The following is a 21,431-nucleotide window of genomic DNA, read 5'->3' as shown; positions in this document are numbered from 1 at the left end:
GGCACCAACTGGAGGGGCACCAACTGGAAGAAAACCAGGTGAGCGGAAATATTAGTATTCTTAGTTATTCACCTTCCTGATGATACAAGCTCTGTAAGAGAAGGACATATTTTTTCGTTTCCTTCATCCTATCTAATATTTAGTCCACCAAACTTATATTTTCAGTGAAGAAGCAAATCAACCAATGTCTTCTATTATAAAACCACGAACTTACAAACTAAATAAACTTGATGTATGTCCACGAGTAAGCCAGTGAGCATAGCTAGGTCTCGTAGTTCAATTTGTTCAATTTGCTGTCATTCTCTTCTCTTAGTAGGAGCCCTAAAAGAAACGGGACTACGAAATCTACATGCAAATAATGTCGGAATTCCATATCCCTCAGGAGGTATGTGAACATTCCGTTCGGAATAAAACGTTTCTTTTATACACGGAAAACGAGCAAAGGATTCGGATAGATATCGCCAAACTACGTAACGGCGAAACCGATCTGGTTGTCTACGTTGCAAACGTGAAGACAAATAGGACAATAGTTTGAAGGGTAACTGTAATGTTATTGTAAAGTACGGGCTTTCGCTAGTGTATAGTGGCTTCACCAGGTAACCCGCGCTATGGTAGTGGAAACTCGCGCTCAAGATGAAACCTTGTTAACCATCAAAGTAGCCCTCTTTTTGTCTGAAAATTTGAACGGATTCGACACCATTTTGTTGACACACGCGGCTGCACTGTAATACGTCTCAATTTGAGTTTAAACTGCGCCTTCGGAATCATTCGCTGAAAAAGCCCCGGAACGATTTCCGAAATGACGACTTCTAACGCGATCTACATAATGTACATTACGTATTTGTTTCTTAATATCTCGCTGTAGCTGCTGTCGATAAACCGCTAGATTTCATATTATTCGTCGACGCCTCGAGAAAAACTGGACTGGATGGTTTCAAGAAAGCGAAAACTATGCTGATCGGCTTTTTACGAACTATAAAACAGTTACCACGAAATACACGGATATTTGTCTTCATCACAGGTAAACGTGAACCTAATCATTAAAGAATGAAATTCAATATATCCATATCGAATGCTATCGTGATCGAGTTTTTCACGCAGAATAGCGAGTTGGTCTGGTTTCGAATGAACGTATTCCATTTTATGAATGGCTATGCCGGATTACCGGACTTAGACATACCAGGTTAGACATGTGGTTAATTTGGCCCATACTAAGATACTAAAATTGTTTTCTGTACGGCATTAGGCACGATAGAAAACTTTTCTCGCTGGTCCTTTTTTGTTTTCTCGCGCGAGAATTCTCACAAAAAGGTTTTTTTTTCGTTTGGAAACCTTTTTGAGTTCTTGCGCCAGAAAACATTTGTCTAAAAATTTGTCATCGTGCCTATACAGAAAAAATGGCCCAAATCAGCCACGTTATGCCATGTTAACAGATTGATGATATTACGGAAAGGTGTATGGAGCGTATTCTGGTCGGCGAGAAGAGAATTCCGGTTAAGGCAGAGACTAATCGAACTCGCCTTGATGAAGTAGCCCGTACAAACTGACCTTCCAGTCATCTGCGTATGAAGGAGGTCGCTATTTTTTCTACCTCGCTTATTGCCTTGCTCGTATGATTCTTGATTATTCCGTCACAGGTGTTTCCGAAAAGGTTTTAACGTCTAGATTCCCGCGGGCTGAAAAGCAGCAGTCTCCGACGGCGGATGACATCACGGGTTACGTCACGTCGATTGAGAATATTAAGTACACTGGCAACAAACCGGACTACACGTCACTGGTGAAAACTGCAATCAATTTGATTAATTCCAAGTACGTTTCCTTACACATCAACCAACATACCCGGTTATTAAATGAAACTAATGGGCTACATAATCCAAATTGCTAATCTGTTCCGATTGTGCTGGTAAAAAGGGCCTTTGAATGGGGAACTGGCCACCAGATGGCGGGACGAGCACTCAGTCTTACGTTGTAAAAATTAGTTCATTTTCCATGAACTTTGATATGAATTTTGAGGTTCCCGAATCTATATATTATCTTCGTCATTTTTCTTTCTCAGATATCGGTATTGTTTTCATTAATTATTGATTCATTTAAGAAAAAATCCATTCAGTTTCATTTGAAATGAAGATGAAATCAATCGCGCAAGACAGAGCGACTACTAGCGAACCTGGTGGATCCTCGCCTGCCATCGATTGCTGCGATTGAATTCACTAATGGCGCAACATGTCTCGCGATTGAGTTATTTTCAAATACTAATACTAATACAGAAATCATAATTTGAAGTAAAATTCAGGTGATTACATATTCATTTAAGGCAATTCAAACGACCAGAGCCATCGGCTGGTGTAATTACGATTCTGATCGGGGCCTTCAACCCGGACAAACAAGATAAACCGCAGTTCAAAACGTTGTTCTCCGAAACTTACAAAAACACTTTGAGTCGAAACAACGCGCGAGGATACATCGTCCCCATTGGACAAAGCGTAGATTCGGAATTCTTGAAAAAGGTTACAAATTTCGAGGTGATAAGCAGCGTCAGCACGTCAGCACAAATGATGCAATCGTTGGCGCCAAGCGAAGCTCAGTTCGAATTTACCGGTAACTTTTCTATGCTTATTGTTTATCATTTTCCTTATTGTCTTCTTAACAACGTAACGTAACACATATCCCTCGTTCAATCCACTTGATTTTATAACAGGTTTGATGCTGGAAATGCGAATGGATATGATTTTCATGGTCGATGCATCGGTCGGTGAAGGCGAATTCCAAATCGCCGTGCAATTCCTGCAATTCCTCGTCCAGTTATTCCGATTAGGGCCAAAGTACACACGGATGTATGTAATTATCACAGGTCAGTGTAGTACGCGAAAGTCGTAATCAAACTATTCATATTAGAAAAGCTATCAATGGAATACCGGCAAGGCTACCGAGGGAAGCGAGGATTCGGTGATCGCTAGTGGCACTAGGCTACCGCACTTCAATTTCTTCTACATTTCATTTAAATTCGAGTGAACTATTTCGATTAGTAAATCAATTTTCAGTAAAATCTATACCATACACTGAGTAAGAATGTCAATGTTATATCTATCCGATTAATCGTTCGATAATTTTCGGATTTGGAAGCCCAAAATTCAGGTGCAAATTTCATTGAAAATGAACCAATTTTCACTACGGATAAGGATAAGGATAAAGATTTTATTACACTACAATCTTTTCTGTGGTACATGGAGGGAGACTGTAAAGTATACAATATTTACGTTCGACAGAAAATATAAGCTTGTCTTGATATAATATAACAAAGTTATTAATAATATATATACACTATTTACAACAATTTAAGCTAGTGTTTTGTAGTGCCATCTGGTGTTGCGAGGGACCGTATTCAGGAAGCACCCGTATGTTACGTGTCACGTAAGATATACGGGCGAACTTACGGGCAGAGTTACGTGACACGTGGGATTACGGGTGCTTCGTGATTACGGCCCCAGTATCCCATTGTTAGTGCATAGTATCAAAATGAAATCAAAGTCCCGTTCGTATTTGTTTTTGGTGTATCATGTTAACAAAGTGTTAATTGATAGTGGTCACCATTTTCATCAGGAATGAAATCGAGCCCGAACGTGAAGCTCGAGTTTACCGACGAAACGAAGAAGCATTTCTACGTGATGCAGTTGATGCAGTTGAGGCGGGAACCTGGTCAACCCGATTACGTCAACCAATGGAAAATGGCCTCCAATATCGAGTACGTAAGATTCGATGTGATAATCTTAAGCCCAACGAACCCGGCACAGGATAACAGGCAGCAAACGCAGAAACACGGAATCAAATATCAATGCTTACGAGCGTTTCCCTGGTCACGTGCGTTTACGTAAAACGAGAAACGTGGTTTCGGGATTGAACATGTCTGATTCTGTATTTCTCTGTTGCACTGTTTCCCGATTCCCTGGGCTGTGTGCTTTGATTATTTGAATTTTTAACAACTTCCAGCTGAGATTGTAACCAGTTATTCTCCATTTTAGACTACGAGATGGTTTCGACAGAAGCATCGTTGTCGTCGGGTACTACAGCCCTCCAACGCCTGTGCAACACCAGATGAAACCGTATTTCTTCAAACTCAAAGCCAAAAAATTCGGCTTCTTCCGCATTCTGTCTGGGAGCGAAAGGTGGAGCGCAAGTTGGTTAGTGGAATATTTCACCCAATTCAACTCAATGGAAGGATACGTGAAACATATGACTAGAACGTTCGTTAAACCAGGTGAAGTTATGTTGAAACGATATCGATTTAAAATGGATAGTTTGCAAAATAACCTTGGAAACATGTAAATCCAATATCTAATAGCCATTGAATCCCCGATGAACAAGAAAACAAACGATAAGTAATATATAAATTAAATATAAATCATAAGGATCAAGATGGTTATTTCGGATTTCAATATATCAACCAATGTAGCCCCGATATATTGATGACGTGGTGCACATCATCTCTAAAATCCATCACATCCGAAATTCACAATTGAAATTGCTACTTTTTAAACGGCTGATGACGTAGTGCACATCGACTCGAACGCAGAACCCCTTAAATAACGCATTAAGTTACATAAGAGAATGTAGTAGAACTCTTAAGTAACTATTTTCAATATCAAAGGTCAAACTCATCACTGTGCAGCGGACATGGTACAAGCAGGGCGTTATTGTTTGGAAAAATTGGCGGTCAAGGGCGCGAAGGTCACATGTCCGGCCGGCACAAAATTGGTGGAGCAGACACCTTATTGCATCAATTCGGCAGGGGGTGAGTGAGCGTAAAACCATGCGATATTTTTTCCTTACGATGCATTTCAAGCTTCGTTATTCTGCTTGGACCGTTTCCATAGTCGTCGCTTAGACTTTAAGACCACTCTAAGATTACCATAGTAGGATATGACGTTGCTAATCTAGAAAAACGTCAGCTCAGTCTTCAGATTTATGACAACTTATGCTATTAAGTCTCGACTATAGGAACCGGCCTCAGATGCTTTGCTTGGTGTTCTATTTGCAGAACCGATCCTCACTTGTCCCGAAGGATACTCACAGATTGGTAGCTCATCATGTATGCAGAAAGTCACGGAACAGGGCAGTGTCCAGTCTGGAGGCTCCGCGATGCATTCTGGTGGATCTCTTGGTACAAATTCATTTTTCAAGTCTTCGTATTCGTTGATATAATAAGCAGTGACGATCAGTTGGTTTAGTGATTACCGGTAGAGATGATCGATATTGCCTCATATTCTATATGTATATAGAATTCGAAGATTCTAAAATTCCTTTTCTTCGATCCGATTCTTTCGTTTCGAAATAAGCTGAATAGAAACATGTATCGTTTACATCTTTTAAAGGCCAATCAAGCCCGTGTCGAGCCGGTAGAAAACAGGTTACGGTGCGAAATGGGTTACTATGTTTGGGAACGTTGGAGACTATGTTCAACGGTAGTGTACCCGACGGTATAAAGGTCACATGTGCGGCCGGATCGGAATGGGTGAAAGACACTCCGTATTGCATCAACCATGCCGGGGGTGAGTGAGTGTGAATAAAGAGCTTGCGCGATATCTTTTGCGTTATAATGAATTTTCAAGCTGCAACGTTCTGTAAACTAGCTGATTCGAGCCACATCCACATTTTTCCATTTTCCCAGAAAATGTGAAAAAAAACCGTTTTTTTTGCAAAACGCAAAATCAATGGCAACGCTTCTTGTGTCAGCAGCGAGGATTCCGCCAGGTGTCGTTAGTGGCACTGGGTTACAGTTCATTCTCAATTTCAATTACATTCGATTCAACGTTTCTCATAAGTAAATAGATTTTTAGCAAAATCAATACCACACCCCGCGAATCTTATATATGCATTCAATGACTTGTTTAAAAATTGGCGAACTTGGAAGCCTAAAAATCACGTTCCACTTTCATTGAAAATGGACCGATTTTCACTACGAATGACCCAGTGTTATGTGGCGCCATCTGGTAGGTGCCGGTGTTCCATTATAAACCGATCAAAAGCAAACAATTTCATTTCTGCGCGCTTTGTTTTTTTGGCAGTTAGATTTGTTTTTGGACGGTTAGATTTGTTTTTGGACGGTTAGAATTTTTTGAGCGTTCTCGTGGGGGATGGAAAGATACGTATGCGGCTCGAATCGGCCACCATTGTAAACGTTATATTCGGGACGTGTTTGCAGAACCGGTCCTAACGTGTCCGGATGGATTTTCAATGTCGTCGGACTCATTGTGCATGCAGAAAGCTACGGAACAGGGCGGGGTCCAGTCTGGCGGTTCATCGACGCATTCTAGCGGGTCTCTTGGTGCGAGTAAGTACAGCTCAAAATGCACTGGTATTTTTTTCGTAAAGCCTTTGCTATACTTTGATGTGATTCTAATTACGGCGGAATAGTCAGAGGTTTGCGAGTGGATGATAGTCTTTTTTATCTTAATACTTAAATCTTTCTTTATTGAAATGAAATGAACGGAAAAATTAATCGTTCTAATCTTTAAGGCCAAACAAGCCAATGTCCAAACGGAACGGTGCAAAACGGGTTACGATGTTTGGGGACGTTGGAGGCTATGTTCGGCGGTAGTGTACCCGACGGTATAAAGGTCACATGTGCGGCCGGATCGGAATGGGCAAAAGACACCCCGTACTGTATCAATTCTGCTGGGGGTAAGTTCCAGAACCCGGTAATTTAACCCTCAAAGGTTAATTTTTCTATCTAGTCATCTGTAGTCATCTTTTAAGTCAAATAAAAGTCTTTGACATTTCGTAGACGATATATATGTTTTTTTAATCGGTTTTAAATAGTTGATTGGTTTTATTGCAGAACCGATTCTGACTTGTCCAGACGGATACACGGTGTCGGGTGCGACGTGCACGAAGCAATTTTCTGGTGGATCAAACCATTTGAGTAAGCAGGCCGCAGAAAATATACAAATCTTTTATCGAGTTACCAGCATTATTCGCTTGAATATTTACTTGTGGCTGATTTTCTTTTTCAGTGACCCTTGGAAGGAAGAAAAAGTAAACTTATCGACGACATTAATTCTTAGTCATCCGGCTACGATTCAGTTTTTCTACATGATATATATCTATTTTATTCTTCACCGGAATAAGTATCTAATGAATACAAATTGAACATACTGCAATCAAAATATCCAGTTTTGTCTACTGGGATCTGACTAATCTGTCATCCAGGATTATCACGCAAACTTTTTAACTAAATCTAGTATCTTGTGTCGATTCATCCTTCCTGTAAAATGCTGGAGTTTTATTGTATATGATCATCAGAATTTCCATTCAAAACATTTTTTTGCTGTTCGATAATTTCATCGTCGTTGAGAAGTCGTCCATTCTGTCCGCGCTGAATCCGTCTAATAGCTATCTCCCCGCTTCATCAAAGTGTCGAGTTTTCACCATTGAGTTAGGGTTTTTCGTCGAATAGGGTACCCGCAGTTCTACTTTGGCAATCGAGGATTCGACGTAATGGCAGGCAAGGATCCGTAGGATGGTCACCGTTAGATTTTTTTCTAAATTTCAATTGAATCTGAATGAAAGTCGAGAGAAATTCCACCATAAATTCAGCCAAAAATGAAAACTTCTATAGTAAAATGATATATGTATATATTTCATGCAACGTTTCGGGTAAATACTATCAGCCATCGTCAGGCGTACTGATTTTTGGCTGAATTTATTGGTGGGATTTCTCTCGTTATTCATCGTACACGGGTATTGTGTGTTTTCTCGTCTCAAGGATGAAAGTGTTGACGTATATTTGGTTGGTGCTGTGATACTATACAGATTGGGGGTTCAGTTAAGAAGTAAAGTTTGTATTTTTGACGCAACATTCACGACGGTAGCTTAAAACGTTTCCAAAGTTTTCGGACACCTGACTTCTGGTTCTGACACCTGGTTCTGTGTAGGTATATGGATCTGTCTATCGTCTTTAATATGATGACTGTTTGAAGTTTGAAGATGAGTATCTAATCCAATGCACACTATCGAATAGAGTACATCGTGGGTAGAGAATAACGCCCAATTACCGTACAAGACGAGTAGTTCTAACTGGTTAACTTCGACGCGCGAGCTTAGTCTACGGATGTAAAGTAGCTATATAGATTCACCTAAGCTACTATACATTAGTAGCGAAAGCTCGTGCGTCAAGAGTGAAATAGCTAACCTATATAAGTATTACTTGCTCGTTGTATCTATTCTACACCCGGTTAACACGGCTATTCTACGAATCTTCTAATTACCGTACATAAATTATCAGTGTTCTGGTATTTTTGTTTCTTGTTTCCTAATTAGGTTACGAGGAACAACGATACGTTTAACAGATCGCTGTTAAAGCGCTCCTCGCTGGAGGAATCTTCATTGTTATTCTATACTTCCATGGCGTAACTAAAAATGCATCGAGCTTTTTTTCTTCCCTAAATCACGCGATGCGTCGATATGACGAACTCCGAATCGCGTCGTCGAAGAAAATTACTAGTGTTCGGTATTCTTTGATCAGGCACCGACGGAAACGCGTTTCGACAGTTGACAAGTCAACCCCGGGCCTTTAATGAACAGATTACCCCTAACTAGACTCATACCGGAAACTGTGCTGACTGGTGGCCGCGGTTTCGTCGCGGGAAACCACGTTAGAGCTCGAGCGAGAAGGCTGGCCATAGTTTTTACGGAGAAAACGCCGTTCGTGTACACAACATGTCAGCCGCCATTTATATGTTACTAGAGTTATACCCGTGGAAACCACGTGTGATTTCCTTTGGCCCAGAACTTCAAACTGTTCAATCTATTCGCAATGGAATTAAGTCCGGGCCATTTAAAATCTATGTGTCCATGCCCGTGGAGACCCTATGAGCTTTGATGACCTGTACCCGTGGAGACCGGGAACTATCGGACGTAAACAAAGTATGTACGGTGTTATAATAAGATAAAAACCCACTATCTACAGATTTAAAAAAATTAAAAACAAGAATTTATTATTTAATCTAAAATATATTTAAGACACGACGTTTCGATCTCACCCTAGAGATCATCGTCAGGTGACAGGGGCCAGTATGTATGGTGTTGCGCAGGACTCGAACTTCTGACCCAACAGGCGCCAGTCTTGTACTGGTACTGGCCATTGAAACAGCATAGTGATACAGTACTGAAGAATTGTTTTGGGTGCAGTAAGAGTCCATGATTAGAATTCCTGCTCACTGATTGGCTGAAATTTTGTCTGCCTCGATTCCACGATCAGGAGAAAGTTGTACTTTCGTGCTGGTCGACCCGTTAATACCGTGCCAATGTTGAAGAGACTTTATAGAAAGCTGGCCTTTCTAGCGGAAGCGATCCCGTGTCGAACGTTTCTTTGATAATCCAGATGAGGAGAACGTAACTGCGATCTTCCGATACCATGCGATGGGAAGTGAATATTTATTCTCTTTATATTATATTAAAAACCCCATTTCATAACACCCGTTTTCCTGAACAAAATACAACATGGGTTCATGCGTGAGTTTGAAACTGTTTACGAATCTCATATCAAATAGATCCGGCTTTTAAAGGCAGCGTGTCTTCGCAATGTACGAATTTCAAACGAAATAGTATGCGGTGGAGAATCTTCCGCTGAATAAGATCGTGATTACAAATAGCAGATAACCAAAATACTATAAGATAACGTATCTCAATCACTGTCATCGAGTGCATGCAAGAAATATGTAGCCCATTACGACCGTCATAATCATTGTATATGTCATATACTTCTTAGCGACGAGTAGAGAACTCGCCGATTGTGCGAATTGGTAATAAGAATGCCAACGGTGCATTATGGCGAACACGCTTGGGAGATGTGGCTTTAGAAAAAGGGGTTTGCATTAGGCATGTCTCGCTCAATTAATGGGCTACGCGTTCTCGTCTACAGAGAGGAGATTATCCTTGCCGATTGCATACGCCTGTGGCCACTAATGCCACCGGTTTTGAGGTCGCGTCGAGAGGTCGAGCTGTTTTCTATAGCAGCCCGTGTCACGGGAAATCGCCACAAAAACCGACGCGAAACGACGATTTTACGTGATTCTGTACAAATGAATCGACACAAAAGTCGGATTAAAACTTTTCAGTCTTATGGCGGGTCACGTTTTGATTAACAGCATTTCCTCAATCATCAATTTTCTCTAAAATAATCTCGCGGATTAACTCAAATGAATTAAATTATTTCGAAATAAAAGATAGTTCCCTTAGTTTTCCGAGGAAATTGCGATAGAGGAAGAATTCTTGGTGATTTTATATTCATTAAAAGCGTATTCACGAAATCTTACAGGGACTGCTTTGCAGCCACATGGTATTCATTTTCTTTTAGGCGCCGTAAAAACCGTTATAATGATGTTTATATACATTGATACATAGAATGCGTTGAGGGGTCCTCCGAGAGTCGATGTGCACTACGTCATCAATATTGGTGTTTCAAAATAACAGTTACAATTGTGAATTTCGGCGTTTATTTTGTAATCAGATATATTTCCTAACTCCTATCTTATTTTTGAAAAATTTGAATTTTTATTTTTGAGAGGATGCACTTCGTTATCAATGTATCGGGGCTACACATGATACCGGTCAATATTCAGATACCAAAGAAACTTAATTGATTTTTAATTGATCACGCGGACGCTGTGATGGGCGCAGCTGTGGGCGTGGGCGTCGTGTTTCCACGAGAGAGGCACAAACGCAAGGGTCGTTGCGATGATCACTAAAATTCAAACAACAGCGATGGCTGATTTGGGACAGAACACGCTTTGGGTGCAAGAGCAGCCCATCAAATAAAATTTCCATCGAATTATCTATTTTCAGTTTGCCGACGCTACTAACTACATGGTTGGTTAAAACAGGGCTTAAATGCTCAAAATACATGAAAACAGGACTAATATTTCAAAATTTTCTGGGCGATGACTAGCAGAGTAACCCCACAAAATCCTGTATTTGCCCTTAGACTTACACCCATAGGGCGAACTTGTAATTCCGACCTATACTTCCAAGATGGCCGACACTGAAATACGTTACGACCGAACTAAGCGCGTTATGTTTATCAGTTCCGACCACTAGTCGGCTAGCTACGAAAACCGAAGTTCGCCCTCATAAACTCCGCACAATACCCGAACACTACCCGAACACTCGAAGTGAATATTAACTATTAAACTATATTGACGACGCGGAGAAAATGGTTTAAACGTCCCGAACAACGGATCGATATATTCTTGTTGCCCACAAATCATGCGACAAAGCCGCCCATCGTAAACAGACAGCTCGCGTAACAAAACATGAATTATTACCGGTTTATCTTCGTTTGATAACTGATTATTGTGACGTTATCCAACATTGAATTTCAACGCATGTACAGAGCTGCAACTTGTAAATCATTCAGGCGAAATCGCCCGGGCTTCGTTCTGGAATAGTTCCGGTCAATATTGCGTATTATCGAAATGATAATCGAAATGAACTACATCCGTATAACGTTCGAATAGAAAGAGTGCATCTTTCGCAAAGCTTCCTCACAGCAGATTTCACAGTTTCCGTTGCCGGCAGACGATCACGATTATCAAACTTCTTATTGAGCCCATTATACACAATTTCGCTCAAAATTATACAACATTAATGATAATAACACTAGAAAGGCTGCAAACGTTATGCAAAATATGAATTGCGCGTACTTCACGCGCGGCGGACGTGATGATAACACTTAAGCTATAGCGCCAATAAATCTACATGACAATGGGTCTAGTGAAATGTCACCCGGCGTGAATATGCGCCGTAATAAAGTGTCATCAATTTTTGCTTCCCGCATTCACGATCGAGTCGTCTCCGATTCGAGGTATAAACTATACAAGGCGATGAAATACCGACGACACGCTGTACGTTGTTGTCGGTCGAGTTTTCTTTCGCGATTGATCGTCGCAATCGTGCGCTCTGTCCTCCTATATTGATCGGAGTTCCGAGAAACACGGACCAGCAATAACTTACATACATTCATACAGACAAATACACTTTAGTGGATTTTTCTCGATAAAGAGATTTCAAGGCACAACTGCGCTAGGAAGCACCTGGCAAATTTTAATTAATTTTTTGGTCGAACTATACATTTCGAATTGCAGCTCACAGAGAAGAATCAGTTTGTTTGCTTGATTGCTTTCAAGGTTTGTTTCAGTCTTGGTCGCTGCTTTTCGTTACAGATTCCATAGAGTATATTTACGTGAAGTAAAAATCGAATTCCCTTCGCGACGCGATGGTGATTTAAAGAACACCGGAAAAGCACGGAATCAGTTAACTAAGTTATACGTCACAGCGGAAAAAAGCGGGCGATCAAGAGCGGAAGTTACTGACCGTTGCTAACCGGGTAAAATCGATTCGCGGCCGAATGACAGTTGCGCCGCCGAAGCCGACGCCGTCTGGGCTGGTCGCATTCATCTATATTACGAATTCAATTTTCAAGCGTTGTCTCAACGTTTGCTTCAGCGCTCTGGAAAATTGAACATTTCATCGCATTTCGCGCCGTGGACGTTACGCGCCACGTTTTGCACGTTCGATGTGAAAGCAAAAATAGTCACTCGCGCACGCGCGTCGCTTTATTCCTTTGATCTACGAATGCGAACATAATCGTCGGATTATTACAAGTGCGTTTATCATCTTTTTTAGCTGTTGAAAACTTATTCCAATCGTATTTACGAATTCATAACCGCGGTATCGTTATGTGGGAAGTACCGCACGGATCACGCTGTCAAGGTAGGTTGAACAGGAAGTTTATTACTACGTTTTATAACAGTGTACGTGTTGGTCATCCTAAAAATGATTGGAATGTATATTACTGATCTCTTATTTTCAATTTGATAAATTTCTTAATGCATATCTTTGATAATCAGCGTTGAGCTGATGTGCCCTCCATCATCAATATTTGGGCTAGCCTGGTTAGCCTGGTTGCCGGCAAACCTAATCTAATTGTCGATAAACTAAACTAAGAAATCCTAAATGTCATATTACAGTATTCATTGTCGATAGTATAAGCAATATATACCTGTGTCAATAAACCTTCTAATTGTTAGTAAGTCGAATAAAACACTCCGCCTAAACTGTAGATGAATTAAGAAGTCCCACAATGGATTTTATGATGAAACCCAGAAGATTCTGGATCTTTCTACCCATCTATTGGAAATCAGTTCAGCACAGCCAGACATTTTTACTAAGATTACTTGCAGCATCTTCAGGACCCAAATGTTGCCAGAAAATCTGAAATTATACGATGAAATTTATGAAATCGAAACCACAAATTTTGCGAATGATGAAATTTTTTCTCAAAATTTCATCATTCAAAATTCTATTGCGGGACATCTTAATTCTTTGACTCACAGCCATCATCAGGTGGAATGGAGCAACGGCCGAAACTGGTTTCCATTTCATAAATTTCATCGTATAATATTTTATTGTAGAACATCTTAATTCGTAAATTCTTAAGTTGTTGTTCTCGTTGACAGTGGAATTCAGTTTCATTATACATTCATTTGTTATTATTAATAGGGATGCGTCTGCTATTCATTTATTTATTATCGTCACATACACGTTATGTCTAAATAATAAATAGAATTAAAGAGAAAGATGCCTAGCCCTGATTTAGATTTTATAAGTCAGTATAGTGCTGGCCCGACTAAAGCATTTACATCAAAGAATCGTATTCAACCAAATTCTAATTTGCGTGAAGATATAGCGTTTCCCAAGGTTTCTTTTTATACCGGTGAACACCGTAGCGTAAAACACCTTCTTGATACAAACATCATAATTACCGACGCTTTTATCATTACGGATTTAGAACTGCTATACGCTATAATCCTCGTTAAGATTTTCCCTTGCGTTATGAATTCGATAGATTCGAATTCGAGAGATAAAATCGAAGCTAGTCGATTTCAACTGTTTCGATAACGATGGAGACGCCGCCGTTTTCGTTCTACTTTTGAAATACGCACCTGCAACGCTCAATACGTGTGTACACTGCTATCACGATTAACGTGAATGCAGGAGGTCTTTTTAATGTTTACATCGCGTGCTTTTGAAATGTCACCGGTTTCCAGATTTTACGACGATGAAAAACATTAAAAAGATGTATCGAAATTGAAATAAGTCGTAAACGCAGTAATGATGTAGAATGACTGATGAGACTGGAGTTCGATCAGGGTTCAGGTCAACTCTGCTTGATTTTCCTATCAAGCCGGGGATCGCTACTTTTTTGATTCCAAAAAGGTCATTTCAAACTTATTGATTAATCGTTTCTGCTCAGATCCCATTCATTCGATGAGGGGATGTTTTAAGAAGTACTTTGATTAAGCTGTGCTCAATTTTCTGCATTTTGTCTAGTTAGCGCAGTCATTTTAAAACTGATTTTCTTCCTCTTTCGATATCGACGAAGACCTAGCGCACCGCCCTTTTTAACAAAAAGGTTTATGTTGATTTTGATTTGTTTTTCGGACTTCGGTTTACCGTTTAAACCTTTTCGCGCAGCTGAACCCCGGACTGCTGCCTCCTAACCGTGTCAAAGACTGATCGGCTGCCGAGTATCGAAAACGACGGTCTAGCGCGTCCACCGAACCAAAAATACATACGGAATGTAGACATGATTATACGTCGACGTGTGTCTTGATCAAAACAATCTGATCAAGGCTGAACACGCGTCGTTTCCCGGCAATAAATGGATGAAATGCGAACAAACATGCAGGTCTTGCGGTGGAATCAGACCGCCCCTTTTTTACTCACAGCGCTGCCGTATCGACACGCAAAAGATTTGAAGATATGCCGTCGGCTAAAAATATTCCCACCGATAAACGGCTCGATTTGATATTCAAAATACGTCTGTATCGGTCAATATCTCGGCTACTTTTAAAGTTCTGTTTTAGACAATCGGTTTTCAGGCCGGTTTCGTTTGGGCCCTAGCGACTCTGATATCTAGTTCTGGGGCCTTCTTTTCAACAAGAGAGAAGGTCGATAGCTAACCAAATTCGATATTCTTACAGACCGGAAATACGTACAGCAAACGCAGCTCACAAGTCTTTCAAAGTCAAGAAGAAATTCTTTTTCATATCGACGCCCTGGATTCCACTTCACAAATCGATTAGGCGTTGAGCAAGAAACTTTGGCGAAGTTCGCTCTAAGCGAACACTCAATAACACTACTATACGTGGAAAAGTCGAAGGGACGCGAAAGGGGACGCATTTAGCGACAATGGCGAGATTATCCGCTCCTGTAGAGGCGACAACGACAGCGGTGACGACTACGACGACGACGACGGTGGCAGCGGCGGTGACGACTACGGCGGCGGCGGCGGCGGCCGCTGTGACGGTGACGACGACGGCGGTGACGGTGAAGACGGCGGCGGTGATGACTATGACGACGATGATGATTCAATCATAACCTCTAAAAACTAACTATACCTAGATTAGATTATCATCGGACAGTATTAGAATTTGACTTTTTTAACTTAAATATAGCGTTTTATTTTTAAATAAAGATTTACAGTATAGAATTCGCTGAGGTACAGTAATAGTACATTATAAGCAAATTCATATGTATATAAAAGACATACTAGAAATATTGGCTACAAATAATTATAAACAAAACTCAAAATATAAACTAACTTTAGATTTGACTAAAAACAAAATCCCAAAACGGCCATCATGCCAATCAGGATATATATCTTTATCTAAATACTTACTTATAGGAAAATATCAATCGGACTGAGGAGAGAATCCCACAATGATAATAAAAAGTCCGAAAATGAAACTTCGAGATAGTAGTTTATTTCAACGTTTCGACTTTATCCTAATAGTCATCTTCAGGAATAATGAGATACTACAGAAATTATGAGATATATATATACAATCCAGAGACAAAGAGACTAATTCAAGTAATCAGAGATGATACAAACTAAAGGAAAATTAACGTAGAAACAGTTACACGCTAAAATAGATTAAAGGGAAGCAAACTAAGGGGTAATTATAAACAACAATAGTGAGTATAAATATAAATGAAACTTAAAGTCAGCAGTAAAAAGAAAGACAAACTAGGGGGCACTTAAATTAAAACAAAGGTGAATACAAGTTAAGTCAGAGACGAAATTGATGAGAGAACAAATAACAAATAATCAAAGGGGAAATCAAGTGTTGAGTTTAACCAGTTTACAGAGGAATTTTGATATAAGTTTATTATGGGGTGAAAATTTTATTATCATTGTGGGATTCTCTCCTCATCGCGTCAACACGGATATAGTGTTCTACCAATCGTGAGCAATCGGACTGTATTGGGTTTTTCTTTTTCAATAAGTACTTCAGTATTTTTTCTATCTCAGAATAGAGACCCTGTTATTCGTCTGATTGGTAGATTTCGTTTGATTTCGTGTCCCTTACAAACCCACCACACCTGCCGGGATCGAAACAGGGGGTTTGATTTTTTAATCGGAAATCGAAGTACAGATATAGTAAGAGCATTCAAACAATCTTCCAACCAGTCTGAACCGGCAGGCGGGCGATTGTGGTTAAGTTTGTTGGCTGCCAATTTAATACATCGATATTTCGGAAATAACACTATATTACAAGGTTGAAGAACATTTTGTCCATTCTAAATGTTTTTTGGTCGTTTCCTACGTGTAAATAGACCGAAAGTTTATGATTATGTTTTTTATGTTTTTTCTCGGGTACAAGTTGATGTAGAAGTAGTTGATTTGTCCCGCGTGTTGGCTTGCTCGAACGGAATCACATTTCGAAACGCAAATGAAAGTACATCGGTTTTATTGCGAATATGTGATATGGCAGAAGCTGAAGATATGACCAAACTGGATAAATAGTCGATGTAGCGCGCGGAACTTATATACGCGTTTTTATCAATTCGATTCTATCTACCTGCTCAATCATCTGCGAATAAGGAAACTGGAGATTATCTTCGAACAAGTGCATATGATTGATTGTCATGTTTATCAACATCGGTTCCATATCGCACAAAACATCGTCGTGTCAAAACGTCAGGCGTCGTCTGACACTGCAAGCGAATATCGATAGACGGGAAATTTCTGTACAGTCTGCGCGGCTCAGGGGTCACCGATCTCCCGCGTTGTTGGCGACGTATCAGGGAAACTAAACCCCGAGCATACCGGATATTACCGTTCGTAACAAAAGCATTCATTTCTTTCGAATAAGTCTTTGTGTTCGAGGTTCCATTATTTTTTTGACGAGCAATTCCGTCAAAGCACCGGTCGTCATAAGTGTCTAATGCCGGGCGTAGGTCGGCGTTGGGTCACAGTGAATCGCATCGCAGTGAGTCGCAAGGCCGACCCACGACCGGCTTTACTCAGAAGATTCCCTTCCATGGGCTCGCTCACTATCTATTTCATTAAAATATCATCAATATTTCAGTCATGACCGATGAGACTTTTAAGTATGTCTGTGAAATGGGTCCCTGTTGATTCTATACCACTTAATTTTCAAGACCCGTCATGAAGCAGCAATGCGCATCGACATCTCAATTCATCATCCCTTGTTAGTAAAATGAAATGTAGTACTGATATTGTTACCATTTGAAATCTTTGTCAGAAATCTTGCTTCAAATCCGAGATTGCTATTGATAAACCCGAAGGAGTCCATAATGATAACTTCAATGTAAGCGCTAGTGGCTGATCGAATCAATCAATCAAATTGACAATTATGGAGCGTCAAATGAACGTTCAGTGTGTTTTGCGTAGAGATAACTCCGACTCGCTACACAGAATGCTGAAAATTGAAAAAAAATATCTGCAGAGCATATTTTGGACTCATGAAAAGACAGTAAGATTTGGGTGTCGAAAGATCATAATTTCATTGGCTCGCCTGATCATGTTTGGTGTATTTTTGAAGCATCCTCCCGGCATGGATTCGAACCTGATGGCATCGAGATTGCCACGGTACGAAACCCTGCCACAATAGACCGAGTGTGCAGCTACACGCGCAGCTTTGGTGATGTCATTATTAGCCAATCAGATATCCCGTTTAACTTCAGCCCGGGTTTTCCCATTTATAGTTCTTCCGTGAAATTTACCTCAGCGATAATACCACAAGCAATCTAATTGGTGCCGCAAGTTTTCGTGCGGCAAAACTGCTCATGTAGCGCATGTACCTGCGCACCCAGTCTAGTGTGGCAGGAATTCGTGCCATGGCTGAGTGTAGCGATGCCATCAGGTTCGAATCCCTGCCGAGGGAGGATGAAATGAAGGGCCAACAATCGTTACTTTGTAACACGCGAAAATCAGTACCTATTTCGGTGTCTATTAGACGTTTTGAAATGCATTCTTTTTGATGAGGTTTTCCGACAGATTATGGGGTACTCGCACCGCTACTGTGAGATCGAGGATTCCTCGTATGGCAGGCGAGGATCCGCAAAGTGTCGCTAGTAGATAGTTGGTCGTCCGCATTCGATTTCTTCTACTTAAAATCAGAATGAACTTTTCTCTTAAATAAATCACTCAGTAATGAAACTATACCAACATTTGAGTAGAAAAATTAATTATCTGTAATATTTGGTTCTATGGTGATATATGGATTAGGGAGTCTAAAAATCCAGTTCATATGCATTGAAAATGAACTAATTTCACAACGAGACGACCACCTGGTGGGATAACTGGTGTTACTGGTTCCCCATCGAAGCTCGATAATACCATCTCCTAAGAAGAATATGCAAAAGCGTTTTGTCCATCCATGTTGCTGCTGTAAAGCGAGCATCTAGTAGACTCTATACTCATTTTCACCGAGCTCCGTCTCGTACTTGAAAATATGCCAACTAATGATTTATGGTACGAAGAGGTTTCGCCAACATCGTTGCGTGGTAAACTTTTTCAAACAGCTTAAGCGTCATTCACTGGAAATTGAATTTCCGTGTTCCCCTTCGAGTGTCTTTGATTTGCGGTAATCGTCAAAGTTTTCCTAGGTAAATATTCAATCTATCACTCTATCGAAGTGTAGATTCACGGTTTTCATTTTTTTCCAGCGATTTCTCATTACGCTTCGAATTGCTCTGCGCCTATTTTTTTTTCATTTTTTAAAATTCAACCGACAGTTCGTGCGCGTACCGAACGTACTTTACGAATGTAATGGCTATAAATTGATATTCTTCGTATTGTTCGCTGATTAGAAAATATACTTTGACAAGGTAATAAGGATCAACGTCAAACGCGGCCTAAGTCCATCGCCGAATCGATACGTGGGAAACGCTGTAAGATGTTTACCATGCGTCGTGACGCTGACAGGTTCTCATAGATGGCTCAGCGATGTGATCGTATCGATATTAATTAAGATTGTCGTAAAAGCGTTCGGTATTTTTGTGGTGACAGGATCACATCGGCCATTACTTTGCAGCCAGTTTATATACACAGGTGCAAAGGAAGAAGGTTTTGAAGAAAGAGGATTCCTTTCGTTTCACATATTCCAATCGGCTTATACGACGACACAATGGCACAAATTTCAATATTTTCTTATCGAGAGGACGTATGCGGCATACACGAACTATTGATTATAAACCATTGGGCAGATAGATCACAGTCTTCGTTCCAGACAGTCGATTCATCTAAGGCTGAGACTTGACAAACTTCGATTTGCAGGGGCGGATCGATGGGCTATATTAAACTATACCTTCCAAATTTAAAAGGGCACTATTTAATATTAAATAAAAGGGCAAGGGTGTAACACAACGCGACGATCCATGCCATGCGAGTGGCATAGGCGTGAAGGCAATATCGGGGGTTTGAGGGCCCTGAGATGCAATTTAAGAGGTTCTAATTGGCTCAAAACACAAAGAAAATCAAAGTGGAATTTTAAGATAAGATTTTCTGAAAGTTTTTTGCCCTTTTAAAAAATTTTGTCACAATATTGGCCCAGAAAAAGTGCCCCTTTCTTTGTTCTTATTAGTTTATGTGGCTTTTCAATTGGAAATGGTGCGCCTTTTTATCCGTCTTCACCTATCTTCTCAAAAGAAAGATAGATTTTTTTCATGAAAATCTACTACTTTGAATTTAAAAGGGCATTTTGGAAATCTATATTGCCTTCCGGAAGCCATGGAAGATAAGCCGGATCCGCCGCTGTGTCGATTCTAAAATACAACACCGACGATTCATCTTAATATGTCCATTCGAGAACGTCCACTAGATAATTCGTATTTAGTAACTGTCTTGCTTGTTACACCCGAAGTGGGGTTTCAGATTTAATCAAATATATTGAACTGAAAAATCAAACTGAATAGAAAACTGCATTCGAATTGATTTAGATTTGATCGCACGATTATGACATTTCTGGCTATTGCGTCGCCAGCAATTTACGCACATCTTTTTTGAACGCGATGGAAGGTCGGTCAATTATATATAGATATACTTGAAATAGGATACGCCTTGACATATTTTGCGTAATGACCGATTGAAAATAGATACGCATATACATTTAGAGAAAAAACAAGAAATATCGTTTTTAGCCATATGAATTTATGAAGTGTTTCCGATGACATTGGCATAGCCATAGCTTCGAGTGTGCACATTACGCATTTGATGCATATACACTATACCGTGAAACAGATACGCGTTACGGAGCAGCGACCAAACCACGCCAGACGCTCTTAACCTGATTTATGATAGTTTTGAGCGTATCAATTTCCGCTTGTTACTGCTTTTATTTGATCGATTCATTTTTGTATGTCTCTCAAACGAGTCAAGTACTAACTACTTCATTCGTACCACATCGATTAACCCGAATACTTATTTGGGATAGAAAATCCATTTCACTGGTCTCCGTTTTATCTATGGTGGCTGATTCTGGCTATAACGGAACATCCCTGATATGCAAATGACGAAGGTGCCAGAACGCCGAAACGAATAATCGCTGAATTACCTTCAGCAATCCGTTTAAACGAAGAATTTTCCATTCCCAACATTCAACTGCACAGTAAAATCATTGGTGCAAAAAAGGGACATCCTTTTTTAGGCACGGGATGAAATATAAATGACGAACATTCACAGAAAAACTTTTTTCCGTAAACTTCGTCGGATATCACCACTTCTTTCAAAGTAAAAGCACAGAAATTTTTTGATTTTTTTACAATCATATTTCTTGGATATGTTCGTGTGAGTGTGTGCGTGACATGCTTGTGCACGTATTATATATGTGTATGTCAGTTAGTTTGAATCAATGTGCGCTGGCGGATTTGAAACTTTTATAAGCCTTTGTTGGCTTCAACTAATCTCATCCACATTACATTAGAATATCTTGTAATTGTATATTTTTATATCTCCTCGTGGCATGTTGTAATTTATTGTGGAAATAGATTACTATTATGATTATTATCATTCTTGATATATGTATATATTTTTACGTTTTGCACGAACAAACAAATGGAAAGTG

Source organism: Tubulanus polymorphus, chromosome 6 (genome assembly GCF_964204645.1).
Source record: "Tubulanus polymorphus chromosome 6, tnTubPoly1.2, whole genome shotgun sequence".
In the NCBI taxonomy this organism is placed as follows: Eukaryota; Metazoa; Nemertea; class Palaeonemertea; order Tubulaniformes; family Tubulanidae; genus Tubulanus; species Tubulanus polymorphus.
The sequence above is the reverse complement of the archived record's forward strand: the minus strand, read 5'-3'. Positions refer to the sequence as shown.